Here is an 18,447-nt window from a genome sequence, read left to right as displayed (position 1 = left end):
CACTGAAACTGATCAGATCGATTGTGCTGTTTTAAGATGGGCAACCCAGTGAGCTGTTGCTTTGGTAACTGTGAAAACATAAAGCTTGAGCAAAATGTATACATTTAGTTTATGCAAATGATCTGAAAACCTTAAAAAAAAAAAGGGATGGGCGATTGCAGGAGTACAAAGTGAAGTTTGAATGTTTAACTTTCATTGCATGTAAACGTCCAAAGGAAGTTGTGCAGTAAATTGTGCAGTATCTGAAAAGCTTACAGCTTTTTACATTTTATTAAGCTTTTGGAATCTTATCAAAATTATAAAGGAAGGAGTGTATCATGGTTGTGTGGGAGGTGAAAAGAGAAAAGGAGGAAAAAGTGAAAAGGAAGAAAGATGGTTAAATATTTCCCCACTCATTCCAAATTAATTAATTTGAAATATTAATATTTACAAAAACGATGTTTCGTGTGCTGGTATTAAATCCCAAATAGAGTTTTAAAAAATCCACAACATATTAGATCTATTATGTAATTTGAAAAAAAAGTTAATCCTTACCCAAGACATGTTTTTATTGATTTTTTTTTTTTTTTACTAGAACTAGGGAGAGAGAGAGAGAGAAACATCAACCAGTTGCCTCCTGTATACTCCCCAACTGGTACTGAACCCGAAACCTAGATATGTGCTGTTACCAGGAATCGAACCCGAAAACTTTTGGTGTATGGGACAATGCTCCAACCAACCGAGCCACCTGGCCAGGGCTATAATTTGACATTTTTATTAGTAAAAAATTTCACATAATTTTAATTATAAAATCTCATAACTGTACCTCTTGAATATGAAAAACTGTTTGCACCAGCATTTTTAAAGGCACGAAAGTAACATACTACAGAAATGAGGCTTGCCAACACATTTAAATTTTTTGGCACTGGCAATTCCAAAATATGATTACCCCTCCTCCCATCTCTCCAAGCAGGGCTGAGACGGTGACTTTGGGCTGCCTTAGCCTACTTATTCTGAGAGATGTGTGGCAGCAAAGTAATCATGTACCAATCTAGATGCCTCATTAAGTCAACCAGATCCAGATGTGCTACAATCTGTTTTGATGTAGTTCTGATGTATGTGGGCTCAGCTAATCTGGCGCTTTCAGCAATGGGGAAGCTATGCTTATGTAGAAGAAAGCAAGGTGGGCGCTGGGAGGTTAGCTGGTTTAATTGATATGTTTATGACCTAGTTAAAGGAAGGAAAACAAAACCAAAAGCAAATAAATATAACCAAATTTGTGTGCTGCAGTAATCACGTTACTGGCCAATAAGAAAATCTCATTTTATTTCTGCCAGAGGAAAAATGCATTTGCTGGTCACCATTATAGTCAGAACATCTACTCCAGGTTATTACAATAAACTATATTGTTTATTAAATGCTTCACTTGTATATTAAAGCTTTGACTTTGTAAGAAAAAAAATTGCTTTTTTCCAAAACAGAAAGATGATGTCTCAGGTTTGTTTTGTGGGTTACCTAAAAGCCTTCATGTCTCAGAACTTAGCCTTTACCTGTGAAATGCTATTATAGCCTTCATATTTCCATTTTAGATCTATATTAGATCAAATAGTTGCATAGCATTATATTTTAATTTGTGTGTTTTTAGCTATGACAGAAATGTGTGATAAAAAGCTATACTTTGTTAGATGTTTATAACTCAAAGGTAACTTTTTATTTAACCTTTTCTTATTTTGTATTTTATCACGTACGCTTTTAATCTGCACATAGTGACTATAATGCATAGTTGTACCTGAAATAGATTTTGGGGACACAGCATTAATATGTAGCTTTTACTGTTTGATATGCCAAATTTAAAATTCTGTAATTACCTATATACTAGGACACCATTACTGAAATAATAAAAATCACTTTCATAATCTTGTTAAGAAATTTTACTTTATGTTGTAGCAAACTATTTTTTAAGTGCTTGAATTAAAATGTTTTATTGTAAACATTTGATTTGGTCAGTCTACATTTTAGGGTGCCTTTTTTCCTTTTTTAAATTAGCTTTTAGCATTCAGTTTCCTACCAAATTCCTGACCTCCCTATTTCTGAATTTCTGAGAACCAAAACAGATGTTAAATTTGAATGGCAAACAACAAAATTTGGATGTCAAAATTAATAGGAATTAATTTTTAATTTTGAAAGATTTCTGCTTCATCTAAAAAATGCAGGTCATATATTTCTTTCCTTTCAACATCACATCAATCTTTTTCTTTTGTTTTTTACATGTTTTTAATTTGGTTGATACACATTCATTTGTTCATTCATTTTTAAATTATATATTTTATTAATCCTCACCCAAGGATAATTTTCCATTGATTTTTTTTTTTTTTTTTTTAGATAGAGTAGGAGGGAGGGGTTGAGAAAGAGAGAGAGAGAAAAACTTCAATGTGAGAGAGACATCGATTAGTTGTGTCCCACACGACCCTGACTGGGGCTGGAGATCGAACCTGCAACTGAAGTACGTGCCCTTGACTGGAATCAAACCCTCGACCCTTTGGTCTGAGGGCCAATGCTCTAATCACTGATCCAAACCAACCAGGGTAGTTCATTCATTTTTTTAAGGTACATGTATCTTAATTAATGAGTGCAATTAGAGTCTAATAAAATAGAATGGATGAGAATATTCTGTAATACACTGTATGGAAATATTTTTCTGCCGACTTACTTACCCGGTGAAAGACTTGGCTTTAGAGGGCCCCTCTTTGACTCTCCACGCCTTCACTGCCCCACCTCCCAGATGGCAGCACCGGGCAGTGCCAAAGGTCCTTATTTCTTCCAGACTTTAGCTCCTGTTAGTGTGAAAACAAAAGAAATTGTGAAGTAAAACTGCGCACCATGTTATTGATACACTGGCTTGAGAACATGACTTTAGCAGCCAAAGGTATGGCTATGAATTGGTTTAACAGAGTTCTCATTTGTTTTCCAGATGTACTAACATAGGACCTTGGAAATGCTCATAAAGTTTCAGAACAACTGAAGTAAATATTTTCTAAGGAAAAAATTTCTTTAACAAAATCATAATTGGGGTCAGGTGTTCTAAAAAATGTCAAGTAGCATTGGATTCTGCCCAATCGATGCAGTAGGCGAGCAGACCAGAGCATGGGGTGGAGAATGAATATCTCTTGGGACATAAGACAGGCCTGGTTGTTGCACACTCATCAAGGTCAGTTTGATAACCTTGAAGCCAGTCAATCTGTCTGCATGTGGGCTACAGAAGTTTTGGCTGTTAACTCTCCCTTATTTTGACTCAATAACTCACATGCTCTGCTCTCCAGTTTTGAACTATGAGTTATTCTTAGGGGAAGAAAGTCAATTAATACGTTCAAATACATTCAGAAGCAATTACTTTTAATGCAAAAGATTAGAGGAAAATAATCTAGTTTAAAAAGCTATGGGCAAGCTATAGGCAAACAACAGCTTGTGCCTGTGGCTCCTTCATTCACTCACACACAGGTCATGTGGACACTTTTCAGAATGTGGCAGGTATGAGGGATGAAATAGAACTAAAATATGTTGAGCACTTATGCACCAGTCACCATGCTCATCACTTGAACACGTATGACACAACAGTCCTGTGAAGGGCTGGTTTAAAAGTGCCAGTGTCTGGGTTTTCCCTAGAGATGAACTGACTCCAACGCTGTTCCTGCTATATAGCTAGTCACTCCCCAACCTGCCCATGTTTGGGTATACAGTCTAGTTATTCTATATTTTAATCCCTGAGATTCTTGGAGTTTCACAAGCAATGTACCTCCTTTGTCCAGGGCACATACCACAGTCAGGGACTAAGTGACATTGGGAAGTGCCAGAAAGATTCACAACACTCCTCTTTCCTCAGAAGAGTATCATCAAGTTGTTTCTTTCTTTCTTTCTTTTTTTTTTTAAATCCTCATCCGAGGACATTTTTCCATTTTTTGTTCAGACAGAGTGGGAGGGAGAGAGAGGAAGAGAGAGAGAGGGAAACATCGATGTGAAAGGGACACATCGAGTGGTCGCCACCCGCACGACCAACCAGGGCCGGGGACAAACTGCAACCGAGGTACGCGCCCTTAGCGGGAACCGAACCCGGGTCTCTCCGGACCGCAGGCGGACGCTCTAACCGCTGAGCCAAACCGGCCAGGGCAAGTTGTTTCTTATGTAAAAAGAAACAACAACAACAACAACAACACAAAAGGTCATACTTTATCTTACAATTCCAAAACCTTTGTCCTATAATCCATCGCGCCAGGGATCCTTGCCTGAGCAAAAGGCCTTTCTTCCATAGGTTGGCCCAGTTGCCTGTGAAGTGGCCTGACTCAGGAACTCGCTCTGATAGGGCTGCACAACACTGAGTATCAGTTCATGTGGCCAATCAGAGCCTCTCCTGCTCTCAGAGACTTTGAGTAGGATAAATACTGAGAGCACTGGCCAGAGAGAGACAGAACCAAGGCATGAATGAAACAAGCATGTTGTCGGGGAACCTGCCTCTGAAAACAGCATAACTGGAACACCTGGAACTGGTTTGGGGCCTCTTGTGATCCTTTTAGGTGATTGAGAGGCCAAATAAATGAAGTATTATCCTAAATAAACAAAACAGCATTACAAATTACACAGTATGACAGCACAAACCTAACAGCCACTGGGATCCCTGTAGGTCAGGGCTAAGAGTCTCTCCACAACCCAGAAACATCTTCCAGCCTCTTTTTACAATTTTTAATTCTGTTTTTTATTTATTTCTAAAAATTAAAACAAATTCTATTTTGTTTCTCCCTCTCAATTGTTTCTGTCCCCCTCCATAATGCTTAACGCGCGTACTTATTGGTTTTGTGTTCCAGCAAAATTTGTATTATTGTTTTGCATACATGTGGTTTTGATTTGTGCAAACGCTGTACAAATCTCATCCTGTTGCTTCATCTTCTCTTCGCACAATATTTGGAAGTGCCATGGCTTTAAATCTCACAACTTCCAACTTCTGCCTCATGCCCCGTGGTATTCATATATTGCATTTTCTCTATCCACTCTGTTGGGAATGGGCATCCAGATGGCCTCCAATTTTATGCATTCCCAAATAAAGCTGCTAGGAGCATCCTTGTGCATGTTATTTATAATCACCCAAACTGGAAACAACCTAAGTATCCGTCAACAAGAGATTGGCTAAACAACTGTGGTACATTCATACAAGGAAACTCAGCAATAAAAAAGTAAAAAAACTATTGATCCATATAGAAACTTGGATAAGTCTCATGGGAATAATGTTGAGTAAAAGAAGCCAGTCTCTAACAGTTATATGCTATATGAATCCAGTTAGATGATAGTCTCCAAAAAACAAAACTAAAGTGATAGGGAGCAGATCACTGGTCGCCAAGGGTTAGGGATGGAGGGAGAGTGTGACTACAAAATATGATGGAGCTTTTTTGGGTTTTCTGATTGTTGTGGTGGTTACATGGATCTAGATGTGTGTTAAAATTCATAAAACTGTATATTAAAATAGATCTAAAAATACCTTTTAAAGGAGAGTTGGTACAAATGAGTTTGACTAAAGCTGAATTGAGGTTGGTGGATAGCATAGCAGCTGCTGGAATATATAGAAACATTGAACACAGAAGGTCAGGTCCAGATGTGTGAACCAGGGTCATGGCCTGTGTCGAGTCCTTGAAGACTGAGGGACAAGTGGTACCAGGTTCTCAGGGCAGAACAGGAAAGTAGAATACCAGCTTTGGGAAGAACAACAGCAGCTATAGCCATGGACTGGGACCTGTCATTCAGGGCAATTATGACTCAATGCCATAAGTATTAGTTGAGTGCCTACTAGGTGGCAGGCACTGTTCTGGACACTGGGAATATAACAATGAACAAGACAGCCGGGCCCTGGGCTCTTAGAGCTGATATTCTAATGAGGGGGGTAGAGGGAGAGAAAATAAAGAAGTAAACTTTTAGTTAATTGTAAGTGTGCTGTAAAGACAGTAAAACAGAGTGAGAGGTGTGTGAGTGTGTGTGTGTGTGTGTGTTGGGGGACTCTTTAGAATGAGAAGTCAGGGAAGACTTTCTGAAGGAGGTGATATATAGGGGTGGAATTTAGGACAAGCTCCTCCTCCTCCTTTCCTATATGAAGGAAATACCGGCACTGAGCTATCAGACAAAAAAATTATCTGAAGAAGAAAAAAGCTAGCCGTAACTCACTAAATTGATTTTATGGTCACTAATGAGTCACAGACCATGGTTTGAAATAAAATAGTTTCAGCACACCCAATGACAGATGCTCTAGGCAGGCCCTTAATCAATCTTGGCTTTTGGTTTTGCCAAATGGCATCGGTATAATCCAGACTGTTTCCTGCCTTAGACCCCCAAGTCCATTCCGGATCACGTGCCCCTGGGAGCACGGAAGCCAGTCCTGAGGAACTGAGAAGACAGGCGCTCTGCGTCTGAAAGTATGCTGGACACAGGTTAAAATGGCCTGGTGATTCTTTAATTTTATATTCACCAAAAGATTTCAAATGGACTCTTTGAAACACGTAACGGACCTCCTTCTGGAATATTTCATTCATTCTGCCTCTGGCTCTTGAACGGAACTTTCATTAAAAAGGATTTTTACCCTCATCTCAATGGGGTTGGTGAGCAGCCTTGGGTTCTGTTTACAGGGTCCTCCATCCCAGGTACTGTCCTGCTCTCCTTGCTGGGCCTTGTTTCGCTGTGTTACCATATGTACAACAGCTCCTGCTGTCGCCCAGGCCTTGGGATCCCAGGCTCAGGTCACACCCAGCTTTGCAAGAGCCACGCAGCTCCATCCTCAGACTTGGAGCTGCGAGTGGTGCGCTGGGTCTGGCAGGCTCCGTGCCGGCCCCTCTGACGCTTGCCCTGGTACCGACGCCCCTGCTCTCGCTTCGCTGCTGCCGGCTTCGGCCAGAGGGCGGCCTGGTCCTCTCTGCCCTTCCCAGCCATCGCCGGTTCACGTCAGACTCTGCTTCTGCAGTTTCCAGTCCCGAGCACGTCCAGCTGGGCTCGGCGTTCCCAGCGCTTGGCACCGGCCCCGCGGGGAGAAGCGGGAACAGGCTGGGCAGAGGGCTGGAGGAATAGAGTTGACTTTTTACTGTTGTGTTTTCCAACGTGGTTTCCAGAAACTTATAGCAATAAAAACTAGAACGAGTCTGCCTGCCACTTGGTTTTACTTTCTAATTTTAAGAGATGGTTCTGGAAACATCTATCGTGCCTTCCTTAACAAAATCAACAGAACTGTCCTCCTTCCTCGGTGCCCTAGCAGGCTCATTTTCTTGGTGACAACGTGTCAACGAGTTCGGCTCATGATACAGACCTGCCACTTGACTCTGCAGAGGCCAGCATCTTTCTCATCTTCTTTCCACCCGCCCCCCCCCCCCACCCCGCCACCCCCAACCTCCAGTCTGAACTCGGATTCCGCCTTATTAACAAAGCCTCTCTTGGCCGCTCTGTTTAATATTCAGTCTGCCCAGCTCTGCAACTTCCCTCCACTCGCCCTGCCTTGCTCTCCTTTTTCTGTTTTTCCTTTTTCATAACAGTATCTCCTGTTAATCTCACATAAATCTAACCTTTTAATCTTGTTTATGGTTTATTGTCTGTCCCTACCAGACCTAGCTCCCAGAATATAAATGCTACAGAGGTTATCTTTCTGTTACTGTGGAATATTCAATCATCTGCTGGATTTTCTACCCAATATCTGACAACTGGTTTGCATTATATTTTCAATTCACATGGTTTGAATTCACTGCGCAAATAAACAATCCACTCACAAAAGAAATTAATTATTGTCCTTTAGACCAGTGCTACCCAACAAGGTAGTCATTAGTCACACATGGCTATTTAAATTGGAAGTAATTAAGATGAAATAAAATTAAAAGTGCAGTTCCTTCGTCACACTAGCCACATTCCAGTGGTTACTGTTGTGGACAACACAGATCTAAGCCACTTCCATCACAGCAGAAAAGTCGGCTGGGCTGGACAATCCTGCTACAGATGAATCAATTTGTCAGCTTATTGGATTTTTTTTTTGACTTAGTTAGTAACTATATATTTAGTATCTACTTTGAGTAAAGCATCATGATAAGAAATATGAACTGCACAGGAAGGATTCAGAGACCTTTCTTCTTTCAGTAAGTGGGTCTGAATATAAATATACTATGAAGATATGCATTAAAAGTCTTGAGGTATATACAGATAGAGTGCTGGAGAAATTCAAAGGAAGGAGAGATTTGTATTTTCCAGCTCAAGGTAGGAAATCAAAGAAGGCTTCTTGGAGGAGGTGAGTCTGAAGTAGAAAACTGCCCATTATCTCAGTTCTGAAGCAGAGAACACTCAATATCTGATAACTGAAGGGGAGAACCTGTATTAAGTACTAACTGATGGGAAAGTTAACTCCAAACAAGGAGATTCAAAGTTGTGGTTCCCAGGGCTTTGGAGTTTCGATTCTACTTCTTTGCCCTGCGTTTAATTCACCCCTTCCCCTGACTCATATGGACTGACTCCCATTGACCTGGCCTTCACCCAGAGTTGAAGAACCCAATACTCCCAGTGGAAAATAAACTCAGGTCGAAGAAACAAGGCATGTGAGGAACACAGTTATTTTCAAAGAAAAAATTAAATATTCAAGAACTAGTGTGGTTCCCTACTACCACTAATACAAGTTGACTATGTCCTGAGTGTTTATCCTGATACCATTCAGATAGACTTATGTGCTCCATTGCCACCAACCTTCTATGGAGGTTCAAGAGGAATCTTTTTCTATGGTTTACATCAGAGTTTATTTTTGTACTGCTTGTGAGCTACAAATAATTTCTACAGTAAAAAAAAAAAAATGTTTTTATTGATTTTTTAGAGAGAGAGAGAGACATAGATATGAGAGAGAAGCATTGGTTGGTTGCTTCCTGCACGCCCTCTATAGGAAATCAAGCCCGCAACCTGGATATGTGCCCTGACTGGGAATCAAACCAGGACCTCTCAGTCCATGGGACAATGCTCAGTCCACTGAGCCACACCGGCTGGGCAATTTCTACATTTTTTAATGGATGGAAAAATTTAAAAAAATAATAGTATTTTGTGACACAAGACCATTTTATGTAATATATTTCAATATCCATAAATAAAGTCGTGTCGGAACACAATCACACTCATTTATTGCCTATGACCGCTTTCCTGCTACCGCGGCAGAGATGAGTAACTGACAGAAACCACATGGCCTGCAAAGCCTGGAATATTTACTAACTAGTCCTTTGCAGAGTAAGTTTACCAGCCTGGTCTATATCACCAACGAATCATGATGATAACCACCTCACGCTTCTCACACACTTTATGATTAACAAAGCATTTCCACACACATCATTTCTACCTCTGCCTTGAGGGGTCCTGGGCTGTGCCAGAGCCCTGGCAGGCTGGTGCTGCTTCTCAGAGAGGCATGAACCCCCAAAGCCAACACCCCAACTGAGGTCACTAGGAATCAAAAGAAGGTCAAAGGCATTTTTCTTGAAGGAAATATTCTAGATGGTTGGAAAATGTAGGTGTTTTATCACAGACTAGAGAAGACAGCAGTTGAATTCTGGCAAAATTCAGACCTCTGCAGTATAGCAACATCACTAAATGAAACTGAAAAACAGATTGTGGTTTCAGGACACGAAGTCCTTGTTGAATTATTTTCTTCTTCCCGAACTATTTAGTCTCTGTAATTTTATATCGTTTGAGAGTATGGCACAGTTTCACAATTAGTACACATAATTTAAGATAATGTAACAATCAAATAAGCTAAGTTCTTCCTCTTATAGTCAGAGGAGACACTCTGAAATGTGTTTTTGAAGAATTCTCATATGTTCTTACACGCAGAGCACAGTAAAATGAAGTCTAATTTTACATACATTCAGATCAGTCAAGCCAGAATTTATTTAGCCTCCAATTTATGTTTCTGAACATTAAGTACTAATAGATAGTATTATAAAACAAACATGTTATAGAAATTAACACATTTCCCGATTCACAGGTGTTTCTTGTCTATGCCAGGAGACACACTTGTCAAACACCCCTAACACAGTGTGACGGATGATGGTGTAATAGAGATATGTATGAAGTGCTACGGGAATAAAGGTCAGGAAATACCTCCTCCTAGGGAATGTGGGGAGATGGGGGTTAGAATAGACTCCACAAGGAGGTACTATGTAGCACAACCAAGACAGATGCTTAGGGGTTGACCAGAGAGATGCAATATTGAGGAAGAGGGATGAAAAGATCCTGGACAAGTTCCTGAGGCACGGAAGGGCATGGTTATCTGCTGTGTTCCTGCTGAGTCCCCAGGGCATGGTACAGTGCTGGCAGCTCCTATGTGCTCATTAACTGTCTGTTGAATGAACAAACATGATGTGCATGGGGGGTGGCAATAACCTAGGTGGAGTGGGGGAGTATGCGTATATATGCTTAGTAACATGCAATTTGGGAACCATCTTAGGGACTAGATAAGACTGACTTTTAATTTCATATTTCAAGTGTCTGTGGACAAATAAATGGTACTTCTTGGAGCCCTTGGATAGAGCTTGTACTCTTTCTTCAGCAGCATTTCTGAAGCTCTCTCTTGCTCTGACACCTACAGTAGACAACACGTACATGATTTGCATTCCCATGAAACCCCCCAAACTTCCCAGGACAGTTAAGGTAATAGTACTCAGATATCCAACTCTTGATACATTAGTAATGGCCACTTGTCATCAAATGGTTGGTCTTAGGTAAAATGAGCTGTGGGTCTTTGTCAACTGTATTTGAAAGCATTATTTTCTCTCTCAGAAAAGCTTATCACAATTCAAGGGGAAAACATTGTCATTATAGAGATAAGCTTAAATTAACCACAGCCATTCTTGTATGTTTTTTAAGGGACATTATTTGCACTAGTTGGTACTTTATTTTTAGTAACACAATACTTTCAATCTCACAGTAATTACAATATAGTAACTGAGGTTAAGAATCACTACTTTGAACAGAGCCTTGACATTTGTAGATCGGGCAGCCACGGAGTCAGTGGCTGAGGATGTGTCCTGCATGGTGATTTTTCTGATGCCTGAATCCCACAAACAGCAAGGCCCGAGGATGGGAGTTGAACCCATTAGCTAGTGAGCCCAGCCCACTGGCCACCCTCTCCTGTCAAAGTAGCATGAATATTTTCTACTTGACTGCGGAGTCCCTGTAATTCCTGGGAACTGATTTATTTTTTTTTTAAGTTTGTAGATAATAGCCCCAGAGGAAAGAAAAAACCAGCAACTGCTGGTGATGGCAGTAAAAAGAAAAGAGAAGCAGTCCTTAGGAAGAAGGCTCCCTAGGCAGGTTCATCAATGTCTATGAAGAATCATTAAGGGTATGACAGTCACTCAACATTTTCATTTCCACTTCACTGCACTGTACAGAGGGAATTTAAAGTCCAATCACCATTCACAAACACCTCCAGACATGATATCCTGATTGAATGTGAAGGGTTGACTCTATCTTCAACACCCCCTAAAATTTTTGTTTCACTGTGAATTTGCATGACCCTAAAGAAAGGATTGGCAAATCAAAGATAAACATCAAACCAGACTCCGTAAAATTGCATAAATTCCAGGTTAATGAAGCCTGAGCTAATGAGGTTTTGTGCCCTAGTGTAAATCTTAATGCTTGTCACTGGAGTTGGTGATGTCTTTCCTGAAGAGGCTCTTTCCCCTGGGGCACAGCCAGCCTTGCCAAGCCCGTTACAACTTGTTCTTCCTTCTCCACAACTCGGATTCTGGCACTTATAAATAATGTGCCTTTTGTGATACTTTCCAGGTAATTTTTCCAGATGGAAGCTTCCACAGAAGCAAAGGATTACCCATGAGCCTTCTCTGTACACTGTCTCTTCTGTCTCACTTTCTTCTGGTTCTTAGGCATCGACCATTTGGGAGATACCAAATTGGAGTTCTAAAGGTCAGTGGATTGCTTTTATAGCCAGGGAGCTAGATTCAGAGTGAGAATTGCTATTCAATTTCAAATCATGATGCTTCTGTTAGAGCATACTGGGGGAAAACCATAAATAAAAATCATAGGAATAATCACCCAAAATTAAATAAGAACCGATTCCAATGTCTTAAACATATGTCTTTCAAGTAGTGTCTTGTTTTTACAGACTGCTTACCTTTTAAAGACCTTTTTATGCTTATTGCCTAATTTTCTGTTTACATAGATCCTATAGATATAAAACATTAATCATAATTTAATAGAATAACACATGTTATTACACCGATTCAATAGATGAAGAATGAAAGTAATCACTTGGAGCCATCTAGTGAAATAATCCTTTGTTCTTACGTTAAGAAATATACGTGGAGTTCACACAGAATCATGTTTTCTCTCAATTCCAAGTTCTTAATGAAATCGAGGCATTGTAGGATATCAAGGCCAGCTTTTCTGCCCAATTGGAAACTAGACTTCATCCAGTGAGGCAGGGCACTGGCCCTGTGAACTTCTTAAGGCTCCACAAACACATCTGAGATGTGAAAACAATGTTAATGGGCTGGTCACATGGCTTGCTTTCTCAGGAACAGGAAGAGAGAATCAGAGAAATTGGTGCTGTATGTGGGATATATGGAAGGAGCTATATGGTCAAGAAAGGTATTTTATCAAAGCAGGTGATGCTGAGGCATGTGCATATGCTGGTCACAGTACTCCAACGGGGAGAGGAAAGGATGGGGCAGGACAAGGAGAGCCCAACTGAAGAAGTCAAGTCCCTGAGAAGGCACCGGAATGGGATGCTTGCCACTTGGGACCCTGGGCTAGGTCCACAGAGTTCATGTAATGTGGGGTTATGAGCTTTCTTCAAGTCTTGGGGTCAAATCTTGTCTCTTCCAGTTTGTAGAAATGTGTGAATTTGTGCACTTTAACCTCTTTAAGTGGCCATCCCCTCATATGTAAATGGAGAAAATAAGGTCTCAAATTCAACTACTGTTGTGAATATTCAAGTAAATCATGCATGCTATGTGCCAAGCACAGTACTTGGAACAAAGTAAGCGTGCCACAAATGTTAGCTACAATAATAACCATAGTATTAATTATTGTTCATAGTAGGCACAGAGGCTGGGGAAGCAAGATGACAAGAAGATGTACAAATCATGGTCATTGTCAATGAAGAGTTGAAAATTTGGTGTGAGAGAGAAATATGTAAACAATGGTAATTCAAAGCAGAATTGAGTCATGACTTCCACAGCCTTCACATTTCCCCCCAACAGGGATTTAGAGGTCAGTGAGAACCCTGGCGTATTATCCCTAAAGATAAGACTGAATCCCTAGGTGTTTAATTGATTTTCCTCTTTTCCCCTTCACAGTAGGACAGTCCAATCCAATGTCAGGGCTTTGTGGGTCTTGTTGGCCTAGGCGATGGCCCTAATTTCCAATTCCATTGCCTTTCCTTCCCTCCCACTCTCTCTACAGCTGCTTCTAAAGGGGTGGACTTTCCAAGTCTGATTTGCTGAAACCCAAGGGACAGAGCAATAAACAACAATCCCTCATACTGTGAAGAAACTAGCCTCATTTGATAAACAGCTTTCTGAGAAAGAGGATGGGACTATGTTCTCTATATTTATAGACTAGAAAAACAAAACAAAACAGGTGAAGGGATTAAACAAAGCACAACAACAAAAATCAACCTATATACACAGACAACAGTATGGTGATTATCAGAGGAAAAGGAGGATGAGGTCGAGTAGAAGAGGGTAAAGGGGGGATAAATGGTGATGGAAGGAGACTTAACTTTGGGTGGTAAACACAATACAATATACAGATTTTATATTAGAGAACTGTATACTTGAAACCTATATAATTTTAACCAGTGTGACCACAACAAATTTAATTAAAGCATAAAAGAGAAAATATAACCATTAGTGAGCTTCAAATGACTCTTAGGCCTGCCAACGCATAGCTTTGTACTTCTCTCTGAATTTTCAAGTTGCAATGGGTTTGCCAATAAAGCCCCACTTTCCCAACACCTATGTGGCTTGGTCAGAGTGTAGTCTAGACATTTCTACAACTTGCTTCTTCTGCAGATTAGCCCTAGAGGAAGCACCTTTCACTCAGAAGGATTTATAGCTACCTAGTGCCTGTTGGTTCTATCATTTGTTAGAGATTCTTTTCCAGATGTCTTGACTCCAACTTTGAGTCATCAGCTTTTTTTTTTTTTTTTTTTTAACAGGAAGAGCTCAGTGCCAAGCTTTTACAAATCAGCTCTGTGTCTTCTCAGTAGTTCATTTCTTTTTATTGCTAAATAGTACTCCATTGTATGGATATACCAATTTTGTTTATCCCTTCACCAGTTGATGGACATCTGGATTGTTTCCATTGTTGAGCTATTATAGATATTGCTGCTATAAACATTCACATACAAGTTTTTGTGTGGACATATTTATATAAACCTATTTTTACTTAGGTATTTGCCTTTTTCAGTGCACTTTGTTTCTTCATGTGGATTTAAGTTTCCATTTGATGTCATTTCCTTTCTGTCAGGAAGATTTATTTTAGTATTTCTTGCAAGAAAGTTCAGTTGGCAATGAATTCTCTCAGTCTTTGTTTATCTGGAAATGTCTTTATTTCATCTTCATGTTTGAAGGATAGTTTTGCTAGATATAGACTTCTTGGTTGACAATTTTTCCATCTAAGACTTTGATTATGTTGTCCTACTTTCTTCTAGCCTATATTTTTTCATATGCAAGTTTAGTTATTAATTGTTCTTCTGTGTGTAATAAGACTTTTTTTCTCTTGGTGCTTTCAAGATTTTTCTTTTGTTTATTGGTTCTTAACACTTTGACCATGATGTACTTAGGTGTGGGTTTTTTTGAGGTTACTTCGAGCTTCTTAGAGGTGTAGATCAATGTTTTTCATTAAATTTTGGAAGTTTCTGGTCATTATTTCTTCAAATGTTTTTCTGTTCCAATCTCTATTGCTGATATTTTTGCTTAGTTAAAAACAACAACAAAAACCAATTCTTATTCTTTAAAAAAAAAAAATTATTTTAAATCCTCACCTGAGGATATTTTTCCATTTATCTTCAGAGTGGAAAGGAGAGAGAGAGAGAGAGAGAGAGAGAGAGAGAGAAACATCAACGTGGGAGAGACATCAGTTAGTTGCCTCCCACACACCCCTGGCAAGGGCCAGGGACTGAACCGCAACCAAGGTATGTGCCCTTGACCAAAATCGAATTTGAGACTCTTTGGTCCACATGCAGGCCGACACTCTAATTGCCGAGCCAAACCGGCCAGGGCGATTATTCTTATTCTTAAACCTGATTCCCTTAGGGTTTCCCTGTGACAGCATAGCTTAAAGGTTAGCTAATGATAGTTTAGAGCAGGGGTTCTCAACTTGTGGGTCACGACCCCTTTGGGGTTGAATGACCCTGTCACAAGGGTCACCTAAGACCATCAGAAAATACATATTTATGATGGTAATTCATAACAGTAGAAAATTACAGTTATGAAGTAGCAACAAAAATAATTTTATGGTTGAGGGTCACCACAACATGAGGAGCTGTATTAAAGGGTCAGGGCATTAGGAAGGTTGAGAACCACTGGATTAGAGGTTGCGCTCAAATACTTTGAGTCAGATGGTCTTATAACCTTTGCCAATGACTCCTTGTGTGGGTTGGAAAATGCACTTAAAGTTCAGACAGTTTACAAGTCTATCCCAGACTTTTACTTTTTTCCAAGCTCTTCTGTGTTTTACATGTGTAAGGACTCATGTGTAAGGACTCAGCCAAGGATGTGTGAATAATGAGGCTCTCTCAGGTCTCTCCTCAGTGCGTATGTGGCCATGGGCATGTGTGCAGCCTTTCAGAGTACTAGGATATGTGGGAACTCACTATTTCTACCTCATTCCCTGGATTATACTGTTAAATTTATAGCTAGTCTGTCTCAGTTGCTTGCCTCGACCAGGATCACAACTTCAGGCTAGCTGTGAGGTTGGCCTTCCCTGTTTGTTTCTCACCCACATTGCTACTGTTCATTGCAACATCCAGTGGCATTGGGTTTTTCCATACTCTATTCCAATCAAGTCAGCAGCCCTGGCAGAGAAGCTACAAGATTTCATTGCGTGCCCCACCCTGGTATAACTACTATACAAATTGAGTAAGGGGTGGGGAGAAATAAGAGCAATTCCAGGCAAAAGCGCTATTAGCTGAGGTTCAGTGAATTTTTTCTTCAGTTAATGCTCTTAATTTGTTCATGCCTTTGGTCAATTTCCAGAGTCCCAAAATTGTTATTTTGTTTAGTTTTATCATAATTTTGGAGGGAGATAATTTCCAAGCTTCCTGCTTCATCACTGCAGAAGTCCTGCTTATAAGGAATCTGTTGCCCTCCTCTTTTAAAAAATAAGGGTGGAGGAGAAGCAAAACATCAAGTTCAAACATACATGTATACAATTTGTGAGTCTAGTAAGCACCGAATGTAATACATATAACAGCAGCCAACACTTTCTATTTGTCAGTCCTAGTTGCTAAGTGTGTTACAAATATCATTTCTTCTCATCCTCATAGAAATATAGAATCTGGCCTGGCCAGTGTGGCTCAATGGTTGAGCATCGACCCATGCACTAAGAGATCGCTGGTTCAATTCCCGGTTAGGGCACATGCCCAGGTTGTGGGCCAGATCCCTAGTTGGGGACTTGCGGGAGGCAGATGACAGATGATCTCTCTCATTGGTGTTTTGTTCTCTCTCTTCCTTTCTCTTTAAAATCAATAAAAATAAGTACATAAATAGAAATATAGAACCTGGTTCAATTCTTGAAAATCCCTTAATAATTTCATTCCCAAGGGATACAAATAAAAAGAAAAACAATGACCACAAATTTGATAACTTAAATGAAATGGACTAATTCCTTGAAAGATGCAAACAACCAAAATTTACACAATAAATAATCTAAATAAGCTTGTATCCACTAAAGAATTGAAATAAGTAGTTAATAACCTTCCAAAAAAAGAAAGTACCAGGCTCAGATGGTTTCTTTGGTGGATTCTATCAAACATTTGGAAGAAATGCTAATTTTCTATAATCTGTTCTAGAAACCAAGAAAGGACACATCTTAACTCATTCTATAAAGTCAGCATTAATTAATTACTCTAACATTAAAATCAGATAAAGAGAGTATAAGAACGGAAAACTATAGGCCAATACCTCTCATGAACCTGGATGCAAAAACTCTTAAAATATTAACAAGTCAAATCATAAATGTATAAAAAGAATTATACACCATAATCAAGTAGGACTTATTACAGGTTTGCAAGGCTGGTCTCATATCTAAAAATCAATTAATGTAATCCACCATATCAACAGGCTAAAGAATAAAAATACTATGATCATATCAATTGATGCAGAAAAAATATTTGACAAAATCCAACACCCATTCATGATTTTAAAAACACCTATAAAAGTAGGAATAGAGAGAGATTTTCTTAACTTGATAAATAAAATTTATTAAAAAAACTCACAGTTAACATTATAGTTAATGGTAAGGAACTGAATGAACATTTTTTTCCAAAGAACAAGGTGTGCATGTCTTCTTTCACCTTTCCTACCCAACATTGTATTAACTAGGAGTTCCAGTACAATGTTGGGTAGGAAAGGTGAAAGAAGACATGCACACCTTTCCTACCCAACATTGTACTGGAACTCCTAGTTAATACAATAAGATTTTTAAAAAGAGAGTAAAGGTATATGGATTATGAAGATATAAATAAAACTGTCTTTGTTTGCAGATGACATGATAGTCTATGTACAAAATCCCAAAGAACCAACCAAAACTCCTTAAATTATTAAACAAGTAGAGCAAGATTACAGGAGACAAGGTTAATTTAAAAAATTGCTTTCTTGTGTATCTGTTATGAACAATTGGAATTTAAAATGAAAAACAATAGCATTTGTAATAGTGCACAAAAAAGAAGTACCTACATATAAATCTAACAAAATGTGGACGCAATTTATATGTGAAAAAGTACAAAGTTCTGATGAAAGAAATCAAAGACAATCCAAATAAATGGTGAGATATCAATGTTCATGTATTGAAAGCCTCAATATATTAAGGAGTGAATTATTTCCAACTTAAACTGTACATTTAGTGTGGTTCTGATCAAAATCAAGCTATTTTTAGATATTGAAAAACTGACTCTAAAGCTTATAAAGAAAGGCAAGAGACCCAGAATGACCAATATAAAACTCAGAAAAACAAAATTAATGACTGACACTTCAAAATCGATGACTGATTTTAGGACTACTAACTATAAAGTTATCCTGAGAGCATGGCACTGACAGAAATAGACACAGATCCATGAAACAGTGGAGAAAGTCTAGAAATAGAGCCAATGGAGAAAACAGCCTTTTCTATGAATGGTGCTGGAACAATTGGATATCCATATTTTAAAAAAGGAAAAGAAAAGAAATCTGGACACAAATCTTACAC

This window comes from Molossus molossus, unplaced genomic scaffold (genome assembly GCF_014108415.1).
Source record: "Molossus molossus isolate mMolMol1 unplaced genomic scaffold, mMolMol1.p scaffold_m16_p_15, whole genome shotgun sequence".
NCBI classification, from domain to species: Eukaryota; Metazoa; Chordata; class Mammalia; order Chiroptera; family Molossidae; genus Molossus; species Molossus molossus.
Note: the sequence above shows the minus strand (reverse complement) of the source record.